Source organism: Leuresthes tenuis, unplaced genomic scaffold, assembly GCF_036924035.1.
Source record: "Leuresthes tenuis unplaced genomic scaffold, fLeuTen1.0.hap1 SCAF_5, whole genome shotgun sequence".
Taxonomy (NCBI): domain Eukaryota; kingdom Metazoa; phylum Chordata; class Actinopteri; order Atheriniformes; family Atherinopsidae; genus Leuresthes; species Leuresthes tenuis.
The window spans coordinates 5,496,169-5,509,390 of NW_027325359.1; the positions used below are offsets into that span (position 1 = coordinate 5,496,169).

Here is a 13,222-nt window from a genome sequence, read left to right on the forward strand (position 1 = left end):
ACGACTCTGCATCGGGCAACTCCATTTTGGCTTTTCCCCCCCTTGACATTTTTGAAAAAATAAGTCCTGTTAAACATGACACTTCAACAAAGAATAATTAAAATAATTTATCATCTACAAATAAAACACTCGGGGTATTTTTTTCCAAGAAGAGGAAATTTGAGTCTGAAGAAACCCATGTGACTGTCTTTTTTGTCATTTCGGGGCGTTTTGCTTGTTTCTACACAAAGACACGCAAGTAATCCCCCGTTGACCCCGCGCGCGTGTCCATCTGTTGTTTGACTCCGGACACAGATCAGACGGACACTGACTGAGGTCAGACCGACACCAGGAAGGCCTGTAATCCCGAAATTAATCGTCGAAATTTGGCTCTGCCGTGCAGCGTCACATTAAACGGGTCAAAGTAAACATCAAAGTGAACGCAACACATTTTGATCCTTATTTTTTAGAAATTCATATTTATATAATTAAGGGCGTTTGTTTTTTATCTGACTCCTGTCCAAGAACAGGAAATAAATATATAAACTGCGTGCAGACTGTATATTAAAAACAATCGTTTACATTTCTCACATGAATAAAACATAAAGAGTGAGGACGAATCTATTCATATTGTGTTTTAAATGCACGCAGAGTTATTTGGTCCACCGACTTTTGCGGCAGATACATTTTTCCCCTCGCCTCAACGATGCAGCGCACGTTACTCTGTCTGCTCCTCCTAATTAAAACTTAATGAGGGGTCACTCCAACGCCTTCTCACACCAGCTTCACGCACATTACCAAGTGAATCTCCCACCAAAAAGAGAGAGACGTCCTGACTACTAAACACAGCCGCATCTGTCTAATTTTAACTCTTAAAATGAAAGCGAGACTCTATTAAGTGTAAGGTTATTTCAATGTAACCTTAGCCTACTTTCAACATGTAAACCATGTAATGATCATGGGTAGGGCTTATGTATTGTATATGGATCTCTGAGAAGGAGGACTTTTAACACATGTGTATCATTTTCAGTATTTTTATTTCATTATTCCAAGCAAACATCAATAATATATTTGCAACACAAAGATGAAACATGAGTTGAGCGAGTGAGTAAACTTTAACTTGAAAATATATCAAAACATTCACATGTTTTCAGAAATGCACATGGATTGGTGAGTGTGAAGTAATTGGGAATATCCAAGTCTTTTTACTTGCAATCTTTTGTCTAAAGTTGTTTCATCACATGATTCATTGTTACAAGAGTGTCTGACAAACACATTTTGAGTTGTACACTATTTAGACACAATGATCTCATAATTTCTTGATTGCATGCTCTGCCGGGAGTCCAGCCAGCCAGTTCACGACATTTCCTTGAATCTGGTCCTCGATGTGCCAGCTCCTGTCCCGCCTCTGAATAAAAGAAGACGAAGGGAGTCATTAGCATGAGAATCAAACTTAGCTTTGTCAAGTCATCCACTCAACATGGGAGTAATTTTTGGGAAGTGGAAAAAGAAAAAAAAAAGATTGTAAGACTTGTCTTTAGTGACGAACTGTATTGAGTACTTAAAAGCTTTATGAAAGTAAAGCATTTTCAGACAAAACACCTGCAATAAAATGAAAATCAAAGCAAAAAAAGAGGGCATTTTGGGTAAAAAAAAAAAGAGTCTAGAGTCCTGACATATTTGGTTTATCCAAATGTTGATGAGTTTGTTATGACACTGGTCATTTTGTGGTTGTGTGTGATTTTTCATCTCGCACATCAGACGTTGGAGGAAGTGTTCTAGCAAAACAGGCTTCCTTTTCATGCACGATAAAAAAAATTTTTAAAAAGCCCCTGTGCTCTGCATGTTGTTCTTCTCCTCCAGTTTCAGGCTGTATGCATGGAGGGATCTTAAGGCTTTTATCCCCACAGGGAACCAGCTCAAACTCTTTCTCTGTCAATTTTCACCCACTCCCCAATTCAGATGAGCCCTTTCTCCCACCAACCCCACAATGAAGGATTTGTCCTCATTCTCTTTGTCCACCTCTGATATCTTTTTTCGACTGCTCCCTCTACGCAGACAGCATGCAGCGTATGCAAATACGTGTTCTTTCATTCGCCAGACCCCTCCCCTGAATGAATGCAGCCTTAAATGAGGCCACACTTGGACACGTTTACAGAGGGGCCACGGAACATGCACATACTACAATTTGAATGCCCACTCTGACACACAGTCAGTCAAACATCAAACGCTGAGCAGTGAGAATGAGTAAACACAGAAATATATATGGTTGATTGATGCAACAGCTTATTCTACCTACCTATTTAGCCACATTATAATCAGAACACACATGACCGCCATTACAGGCTTGTCATAGTTGATTAAAAAAGAAACTGCAATGTAATACCTGTGCTTGATGATGCTGGTTCACATTTAAACTGCACGTATAATAGTTTTTCTCATAATGGTGTAAGAGCTCATGTGAGGCTGGATTTAACAACTGGTTGAATGTCTTTACATGCATGTGATCCATCACATATCCTATTAGCAATAAAAACTACTTTGGTCTCACTGAGGAGGAAATGTTTGCTTTGCTATTTCACTGTAATAATATCAAGACTCCTTCTAGTGGAAAAACTTCGCCTGACGACATTGAACAAAGACCTGAGTTGTGTTTTTGGAAGGAAACTAAATTCATTTGACAAGCTTGTTTACTTGCAACACAGGATTTTCTCTCCCTCTCTGTTTTACTATAGTTATTATACACTGAGTGGCATGCAAACACACACACACACAATAGGTGTTAGGGTGTGTAGGACGAGGCTGAAAACCGAGACACAAGCGGTCCAACAGAATGCACTGAGGAAGAGGTGCAGACAGTGTAACTCTGGATGAATTATAGCAGTGTCTGATGAACATAAAAGCAGCTAACATTCCCAAGCTGGCCCGTGCCATCTGTGAGTATGTGTGAATGGGCTGGAGTTTGTGTGTGTCTGTGTGTGTTGTAGGTGGGGGTTGACGTCTGCAGGACAGCTCTGACAATTTGGCCTTTTCATTCTTACATTACTGAACCGACCGGCGTCTTTCCCTTAGCAACCCTAACACAGGTCAAAGGCTATGTACTCCTCATCCACCCACCACCCCACCGCCACCTCCTCCTCTTCTTCTTGTACTCCAGGGTGGCCACAGACACTCCAAACTCCCTGACTGTCTGCACCCATGAACTTGAACTTGATTTGATTTCTGACACATTTTCTCAATCTTAAACACAACTTTGTAGGGTAGAAATAAAAAGGAGAGACTTTCTGAGCCTGGTATCCAACTCATATACAGTTGCACAGAAAGAAAATTGCGCATACACACAGAAGAGGTCACATCAAGGATTCCACAGTATTCCCTTCACCCTACAACCTCATCTCCTGCTATGATTACAAAGGGTCACTGTATTAAAGGCTCAGTCACCTAATTCTTCTTTCATTGGTGCATACAGGACCCCTACTCAGGGATGCAACAGCCAAGAGATGTAATCTGAAAAGCCTGGGATGTAGAAACTTCTCTCCATCTTCCTCTAAGATACTTAACATTGGGCTTTGTCTGAGATTAGTCTCAGCCAAAGTTGCATTAAAGAGCACCAATGAGCCTCATTTGACCCACATTGGACCTCATCCAAGACTACTGGCGACCCATGAGCTGGGCGTTATATATCTCTGTAGAGCCGTTAAAACATTAATAGTGTCCACACATAGCGAGGAGGTAACCCAGGAGCTATGTGGTATTAACATTTTATCGCTACTATAGCTACGCCACTGCACCCACGCAGAATGGGAAGTGAGAACTGACTACTGTCACTTCATCATGTCACACATTATAATTCCCCAGCACTGAAAATCCCACATAGCTAAAGCAATACATAGATAATAATGAATAACAGACGTAAGGAAGAAGAAAGAGTGGAAAGGTAATCATCTCCCTCTATGCCATTTTCTTCAGGGAAAATACATTTTTCTGTCAAATGTAAAGTTACGTAAGAGCAGAGGGAGTCAATAGTGAGGAATGAATACTTAAGTAACAGAGGCTGCAGTGTGCAAAGGAATATTCAGGGTCATTCAGGTCCTAAATCCTCCTGACTTGGTGTCAAAGCAGCTGACCTCACTCTCGAGCTGCTCTAGTTTCAGGCGATCTTGATTGAAGAGTCTTTGTTTCAGAGCAGATTAAAAACCAGACCGTTAAGCAGTTTCACAGAGTGTTTTGAGACACAGCAGGTTGTCAAAATCAAACGTGTTATTTTTTTTTCTCGTTATTTCCTCCCTGTATTGCATTTAGGAAGGATTTTAGCTCTGCGTCATCATTAGTTAAAGCAATCTGTGAGCATTTGTGCTTGTCAGTCATTTCTACGCCCTCCAAACAAATGTGAATGCTCGTCTTGCAGACATCTTAAAGATGAATACATTTTCCTGACAAATGTGCTTCAGTCACTGCCTCTCTCTTTGACCATGCTGTCTGTGTCGATTGCCGCAGCTTCAGTTGCAAAGCGATCTCTGAACATACACGCACACACCAGTCTTCCATGCCCTGCTCCTCGCAGATGCGGATCTCTCTAGCATGGCACAACACAAGCTAGCACAAGCTGACTTCATCAGCAGATAGCCAAACACTCACAGCTCAAACATGGCCGCCCATGTGCTGCACCTGCTGCCTCCTTTTCATACACATTTGGCTTTTCCATCTTTAACCCTTTCTTGATTATCCAGTCTTTTGTTTTACCTTTCAAATTCAACCTTCTGCTCCTCTGTTTTCCCTAACGTACGCGACATAGCATGGAGAAAACTTAAGTACCCCCAACATTAATTTCTTGACTTGCTTTCTTGCTTCTGTCAAATCCGCCTGAAGCAATACGCTGTACATCACAGATGAGCAGCACAAATGCAATTATAGAGACAGCTTTGAGTCTTTTATATGAATAAAGAGAGGGAATAATCCTTTGACATGTGGGCTATGCATGCCTTACACATCTTGTGGAAGCACATTTACAGTATGAGGCCCATTAATAATCATTATCCGCAGGTTACATCACTCATATTCTCAGGGCGCACCCATTGCCTTAGCTGAGTCATTCACGGTGATATGGTGTGCCACCAATTGTCTTGTGGAGTTTTTAATGTCGGCTCTCTTTTTTACACTGTGGATATTGTTTGCATTCATAAGCAACCTTATAGTAAACTGAGATCCAAAACATGACTAGTTGGCACATTTTCATTAGAAAATGTGAATATATCATTGCATTGCACTTCTGATACAATGCAGTAAAAACCTGTGATTTAGTATGACAAAGCGTGTAGGTCTTAGCATACAGCTTTGCATGCATATCATGTATGAACGCATATCTAAAGCCTGGGAAAACCCTCTCATTTAGCAGAAAATGTAGCATCTCCATGTTTTTCAGACATGCAGAGAAGCTTGAATAGACTAATGAACAGTCAGGTGGCACTCCAGGGCCTGGACTACACCCCCTACCCCCCCACATTGCACACATATCAAACACACATACACTTGCCCACACATTAAAACTCAGTGGCTCGCCCGACCCCGGTGATCCGCACGACAGTCTAATGTCTCAGGCATCTGCTCATGTCTAGTCTAGAGGGCCTTTCCCACCCTGCCCCCCAGCACAGGCCCACTGCACCACCAGTTCCCACAATAGTGGGAAAGCAGGCTTTTTTTTTAAGGGAAAGGGTGGATGGGGGGGGGGGTGTTGCCGGGCAGGCAGCTATTGAGGGGGGTTAGAGAGAGAGGGTACGGGGCTGAATGATAATTTGAAAACGCACAGCGATGTTCATTAACACACAGCACCGCAGCTGCACATGTCGGACCTGGACACACATGCTCACGTGTCTTGCTTTTCTGCCTCAGGTTGCTGCCAGTCATGGGGGGTACAGGGCAGCTTTATGACACGATAAGGAGAGTTTAGTGTGCGTGCGTGTGTGTGTGTGTCTGTGTAAGGTTCCAGGTATCTTGCTGGTAAAGATTTGGGGGGATTGGTACTTATTAGTGTCTTTTTTTCCCGATTTTGTTTGGGATGTGTGACATTTTTAATGTGCATTTTGGCTAAAGTAATCAGAAAAATTACAAGGCAGAGAGCAGTAACGAACATTAAAATGCTCGGACCAAATGCTTAAAATCATATTAGCTCAACTAGAAAATTAGTCCATGTTATTTGTGCTAAGTTGCTTTAACAATTGTACAAATTCCCCTTCACTGTGGCACTTCTGATTAGCTAGACACGCACACACTGATGTGTGCTGCAGAATGGACTGAAATATAAGTAATGAAATGCCAAATTTATACACAAGGAATTATTTTGCAAACAAAAATATGTTTTGACATAAAGTAAATTAAACACTTTAAATATATATATTCTGGCATCACCCTATCATTCCTTCCTCGGCACCTGAAATTTTCCGATTATTAACATCCTTATAGATGCTGTAATAATAATCATGATTTCATGACAAAGGCAGTTTAGTGTGAATTAATCAATGAGGTTTCGTCATGTGGAAACGTGCGGCACACCACTGCCTGGTGTGCATCAGGGAGTAAAGTAGCACCATGATAAGAAAGGATAGCAGGTTTCCTTCAACCGGTGCCAGCTCATTAATTTTGTTTGCTACCCAGCCCCCCACCCCCACCCGTACCACCACCAACCACCATCACACACACACACCTCACCCCTTAACTGCTAATTAGCAGCAGCGGATCACAGAAGAAAAGAGAGAGGCCATGTGTGACTGGAGGAAATGGAAAACTCTTCTTCTTTCCTTTCCTCAAGATCCCTTCCCCCATTGCACACATTCGCACACTCCCCGCCAAACCCCTCACCCTCTGGCCATCACCAACACCACTGGCACCCAACAGAAAACCATGATGCAGCTCACCTCGAGTGCCAGCCCAGCCATTTTAGTTGTCGCGGCAAACATCTCCCAAGATGGCTCCTCCGAGCGCGCCCATACTCCAGGGATCTGGGGAGGGTCTTTGTCCGCTTCTTGGCACAGGCAAAGTTTCTCAGTTGGCAGTGCAGATGGCATCAGGAGCTCTTGGGTAAAACGAAAGGGGGTGGGAGGAGGCGGCAAATCCGGACAGACTGCCCCCCAGGCCCCCCCATATCTAATTTTTGCTTAACGACGGCTCTGTTCGGGCATCCCAGATCTTTCAGTGTTAATAGAAAGGCTGTAGTAAAGGCAGAATAGAGAAAACAGAGGAAATCACACCATGTTAAACATTCCAGAGTATAATTACAGCATTTTGATCATGGACTATTATTTAATTTTTTTTTTTTTAAAGGCAACAGTACTGAACTATGGTTATAAATCAGCACACCATCAAAATGTTTAGAGCGCTCACCAGTTTATACAAAGAGCAATACGGGTGCGAGTGTTTTTAAAGACATGAGTGTGTATTCTGCAGCTATGAAAGAGCTTAAAAAAGAAACCCTCACATTATAAAGGTACAAAGGTTGAATCAAGGATGCCTTCAGACGACCTCATAACACCTCAAGAGTTTTTATTCTCATTCGTTAAGGAAGCATACCAGGTTCACCCGCTACATATAGCAGGGGAAGCTCTGGAAAAGACTTGGAACACAGCCTTTTCAGATATCCAATATCTGACTGTGAAACGAAGCAATTAGCCCGGGTTGACAGCAAGCTCTACTGCAATGGGTAGTTAAGAGAATGAATGAAAACTCATCTCATGGTGGTGCTCTCTAAGCTTTAGTGGCATTCTCTGGGCTGAGCGTCTGCACCGTATAGCACTGAAGTACCAAGTTGAAAAGTTCAGCTTCTGTCTACCGGATGGCTCTGGCCTTCTCATTGAGCTGAGACACAATATAACCCAAAGGCCTCAAGATTTGCAACAGCTTTAAATACAGATGACAAGTGTTTGTTTTTTTTTCAACCCTGTGCTGCACCACTCAACTGCAGTGTTAGAGCTTCTGTAGGTCCTTAAGAAAACTTTTGCTTCCGCTTTCTTTCATCTAAATGTCACAAGTGGAACGTGTTTTTCTCTTTTTTTAATTAATAACAGAAAACATCAATCATGAGCATCTGAATAGAGACTAGACTGGAAGGGCAACATACTAAAGTGTCCTTGAGCAGATTCAGCTCCAGGGGGTCTTTGAGAGACTGTTATTTCACTTTCTAAATGTTACCAACATTAAATCAAACAATGGGCTTTAATAGACGTCTTTCAACTGAAGTCATCAAGTTATGTAGCAGTGGGAAAAGCCCGGGTGTAAGCAACGGACTAGGCAAGGCTTACTGTTCGACTGTGCTCGTCCTACAGGTCAAATTTTTAGATGTTCACTCCACAAAAAACAACAACATTTCTCTTGTGAAATCCCTACATGCTTATCTCGTTAGGGGCCCTTGAAATTTAGGAAGCATGGGAGTACTTCTGGAAGTCTATACTGGTCCCTTTCTGCCACTGGACAACCTGTTTAATATTCATCGCCATGCTGCTGAACAACCTGCATGGACAGCCTTTGTTTTTTATCATGGACCTTCAGTCAATTCATAATACTAATATAAATTCTCAGAAAAAATCTCTGAGTGAGATTAAGAAAAGCAAAGATATTCAGGGGAGGGGAGTATATGTCTAAGAGGTGAACAAAAACCAACAGCATCATTGGTGAAAGTACTTTTGATCTCCTTAGAAAAAACAACTCCACAATATAACAGACATCAAGGTTCTGCACTGAAAAACACCAAAAGCAGGTAAGTTTATGTACTTATATGAAAGAAAAAAAGACCATGTTAAAAAAAATCTGCGTTTTACACGTGTCAGTCTGCATTTTAAACTTGTCATTAAACTTGGTATTATTTGCTCCATTATCAGTAGAACTTTTTCTTACCTTTTTTTGTGAAGATCCATCTGCGGAGCCGTGAATGAACACAGCGATATGGAGGTCATTTCTACTTTCGGTTATCTAGCTTTATGACAGGTATTTAACACTCATACAGCTAGATAACCAAAGACAAAAACAGACCCCCCTCCCCTCCTCCTCTGTCACATAACCGCACGCTGTAGCCCGAAATGACGCTGGCGTGATCTACAAGGAACCAAAACACGCATTAGAGGGCCTGTTGTACTTAGACACTTCTCCGGCTCATTTGACTCTCTTGAAGCTAAACAGCTGAGGTTATAGGAGAAAATGCAGATGTGTGGCACTAAATGCAAAGAAAAAAAAAGAAAAGAGAATATGGGTCAACTGGTCATGTAATTTTGCTGGTTTAACTTGCAAATTTTAGCATCAATATTTCTACGATAGGATCGTGTCTGACGTGGGCCTGCTAACGAAATTATATCCTAAATGTATGAAAATTTCAAGTAGATACACATCGTGGACGATGTGTCTACTGTAGCTAGAAAACAAATAAGTATTATTGTTGTATTAATACGTACCAAAACGGGAGCCATAGCCTACACTTTGCTTCTAATAGCATCTCCTGCATCACATATTACATTGCTCAAAATGGGCACAATTACAAGTGTTACTGTTTTGGTTTTTTTGTTTTTTACGGTAAAAATCCAGTCTGATCTGCCATTTAAATATCACTTTGCGTGCTTGTTTCAATTTAAAATATCCGTCTGTACTGCAATATAGTTACCACTTTAGATAATCCACGTCAGCTAATTGCTAGGATAGGCCTCTTCTAACGCGTTGCACTTGCCTTTGGAACAAGATATTTTCAGGGTAATGTGGCGGATTATTTGTTAACTTGACATGGGATTGAACAGTGTAGTTTATTGCGTTTAAGCACAACTAACCAATGACTGGTGGTGTGTTACACTAACTTGAAATTTTTTGCTTTGACATCATAAAGACGGTTTTAACCGTCTATCTCCATGTAGGCTAAAGGTGGATCATATTAGTTTTGACGACACGCAGTTTTGTTTCACGTGTGTCCAAACTGTGACCGTGAACCTGACATCGCGTTAGGTGAGGAAGTGCTTGTTTGGTGCAGCAGGTTGAAGTGATGCCCCACGATCAACAGATGACCTCTTAAAGAAAAGACAATATGAAAATCCTCAAAATGTTAATTGACTCGGGTCTGACGATGCTTTAATTTGCTCTTGGCTCTTTGGAGCTCCTCAGGGGAAAAGAATCCCTACTTTTAATGAGAGCTGTGATTGGCCTACTTCCTCTTCTTAAAAAAAAAATAGACTATTTCACATCACGGGGATTAATCCGCGCAAGCTATTACAAAAAGCAATTTGTTCATCATCATAATAGAAGCCGAGCACTCGCATAAGCCTTTAACACTCTGGGAAATTGTACAATAAAAGGTATAATAAAAGGTTTTTACCCGTTTAAAGACCATACATATGTTTTCGCCTCATTTATATATATGAAACAATTGGGGCATTTCAAGCCTTTGAATAGATCAACTATACATTTATTACCAGTGTCACCGCATTTTATGCATAAAATAAATGGACATTGCTTTAGAAAATAAACTAATCTGAGGATGTGTGCGTCCACCTTCAGGGGCGTTTCTTACCTGCTTCAGAAGCAGAGCAAACTCTGGAAGCAGATGTCCTCAACTTCAGGTCGTGCTGAATGTTCCAGATGGATTTTTCTGCGTTTACATCGGGCCCTTGTACATAGTTGAAGACACATGAGTCCGGCTCCATCATCAGTTCACCAGCTTCTGTCTCTCCTCCAGCCTGCGCGCTTCCTCTACTGTCTGACAACTAGCTCCCGCACTGACGTCATGCCAGGACCAGGACGGCGAATTGGCCAATCACAGAGTCCACTGGTTCCAAAGATTGTAAGAATCAAGTAAGACGCCTCACTCGCATTTTTTTTTTACTTTATCAAGCATTGTCAGAAAAAAGTTATAGCCGTAGGTAGGCTATAACCAAACAGTGGAAAGATAAATCTTGTCTTCACCAACTCACCAAAAACACGTTTTAATTTCCAGATCTGTCTTTTTTAAAATGTATTTTGACCCTTTTTCTCATACCACATCATCATCAGATGCAGTTTGTCTTGTTAAGATGGTGCATGTCCAAATACTAGACAAAGACATGCGTGCTAATGTCATTATGATGACATTGATACTTTTTATTTTTATCTTGGCCGAGTAAATATCAAAATGTAAACTATTGTTTCCAGAGGGTGGAATAAAACAAGTGACTAAAAATATTGGAAAAATAAAGCTTTTTAAAAAAAAACCCCTCTAAATCCCACGATAAAATCAGTTTTACTCTCACATAATTCCCCTCACGTTACTGCGCTTCATCAACATTTTCTCAGTTATTAGTTCCTCTTGCACACGTATGTGGTTGGGTATTAAACCATTTTAACTGGTGACAGGAGGTAATTTCCAATGGGATCAGTGACACGGTGTTTTCCTGCATAAAACACGTCTGATGAGCACAGGCTACAACCTGCTTTTTGTGGCTCATTTTTTATTAAACTTCTCATTGGAGTTTTTCTGTCCTCTCAACTGCATATAAGTCTACCAGAGAGTGTTATAAATCAAGTTCAGGCGCGGATGAAGTGTGAGTTCTCTTGCCAAATAAAGGATCTTTGACATCTGAGTGTTTTGTGGCAATTGCGAGAATTATCGTTAGGGGCCATGCCCAGGACTAGCATGAACTGTTCCCTCCAAATCTGCGGGTAGTCAGAGGTTAGTCAGTTTTTTTAATCGAAAGAAAGAAAGAAAGAAAGAAAGAAAGAAAGAAAGAAAGAAAGAAAGAAAGAAAGAAAGAAAGAAAGAAAGAAAGAAAGAAAGAAAGAAAGAAAGAAAGAAAGAAGATATTGTTAACTACATGAAACAGTAAGAAGATCAGAAAAACAGTTAGAATGATAATAATAAACAAGGCTTGGCATCAGTACTTAAAATACAAGAGCAATATTGCTAAATGCTCATGTAATAAAAAGTTTACTACATGTCCAGAACAGAGGGTTTCTGTATCTAATTGTATGATGGACAAGGGAATAAATTAAATCTTTAGGGGGTTGATTTAACGTTTACAGGCTATATCTCCCTTCATCACACACAGACACGGTGGAGCAGCTGTGCACGCTCAGCAGGTAACCTTTGCACTAATCAAAATATGATGTCTGGCTGAGAGAGAAAAATATATGGTTTTAATGTTCCCTGAAATATCAGCAGGACAACAGGACTCGCTCAATGATGAAGGAGGTGCTGTCCCGTAATAGAGCGCTTGTCTGGAGGCTGGCCCTCCCGTCCCCCAGCCTTACAGTGTAGATTACCAGAGAGGTTAACCAATTGGAGGAAAATAATTGCAATCACTATTGACTGTGGAAGACAGATAGAAGCATTTGAGAGGGAGATTCTATAATGTTCCATATGGAGAGGATGTCTATGAGTAACATTTGATACTAAGGGAGAAGAGGCAGGCAAAGAAGAAGAATATCCAAATGACAGGACAGATTATTAGGCCCAGCCAAACTATCCTTAACTCCTTATCCGAACTCCACTTCGTCAGTCTGAAACCAGCAGTGGCAGACAGCCAGTCCGCATTCTGAAACAACACAACTGTGCCTGATCATCATGAGAAAGATTATGATCATTTTGAGGTGCACAAAAGGGAAAGAACTATAAAGTGGAAGCAGTAAATACTTCCTGCCTTGACAGACTGAAAGTCAAGAGACAGCAGAATGATGACAATGACAACCACCCGGAAGAACAAGTGGAAGACAAGAGGCCAAGGTGTCTAAAACCAGAAGCATAGGGTGAGAAATCATGGCCACAGAAAGCAAAAAGACATGAAGATATAACAGAATAAAACAAAAGCCAAGCACATAGTCAACAGTCACCTGTTTGTCTCTTCTTATTTCTTAGCTTCTTTGTTACTCACGTAAACACTTCCAGTTCATTATATTCATTTTTACTGCCATGCTGCTTCCATATTCTGTGAGATTCAAATCCAGTGACTGAAATGTCTACTCTAGCAATGATTCCTGAACACTAAGCCTTTAGTTGGCTTGATATATTCTCTGTGTAACTGACTTGCTATGTTCAACAAAATAAACCTGTCGCAGTGTTTTCTGATAACCTGGAGGAATTAGAATTTAACACTGTAAGTGCGAAGTAATAGAGAACATTAAAAAGTCGACCGCGGCAGGACTCGAACCTGCAATCTTCTGATCCGAAGTCAGACGCCTTATCCATTAGGCCACGCGGCCTGATACATTGTCCCACATTGTCTTACATAGCAATTTAGTTAATTCACAA

General features: G+C 41.1%; 1 long non-coding RNA gene and 1 other non-coding gene across 2 annotated transcripts; both read right to left on the minus strand.

Annotated features, from left to right (window-relative positions):
* Nucleotides 1-1,033: 1,033 nt before the first annotated feature.
* Nucleotides 1,034-10,663, minus strand: LOC140306923 (uncharacterized). Its single transcript, XR_011915790.1, has 4 exons — nucleotides 10,514-10,663; nucleotides 8,863-9,060; nucleotides 6,891-7,182; nucleotides 1,034-1,387 (listed from the first exon to the last, which is right to left on the minus strand). It is a non-coding gene; the product is annotated as an uncharacterized lncRNA (long non-coding RNA).
* Nucleotides 10,664-13,100: 2,437 nt separating this feature from the next.
* On the minus strand, nucleotides 13,101-13,173 carry trnar-ucg (transfer RNA arginine (anticodon UCG)). Its single transcript has one exon. It is a non-coding gene; the product is annotated as a tRNA-Arg (tRNA).
* Between the last annotated feature and the right edge of the window lie 49 nt (nucleotides 13,174-13,222).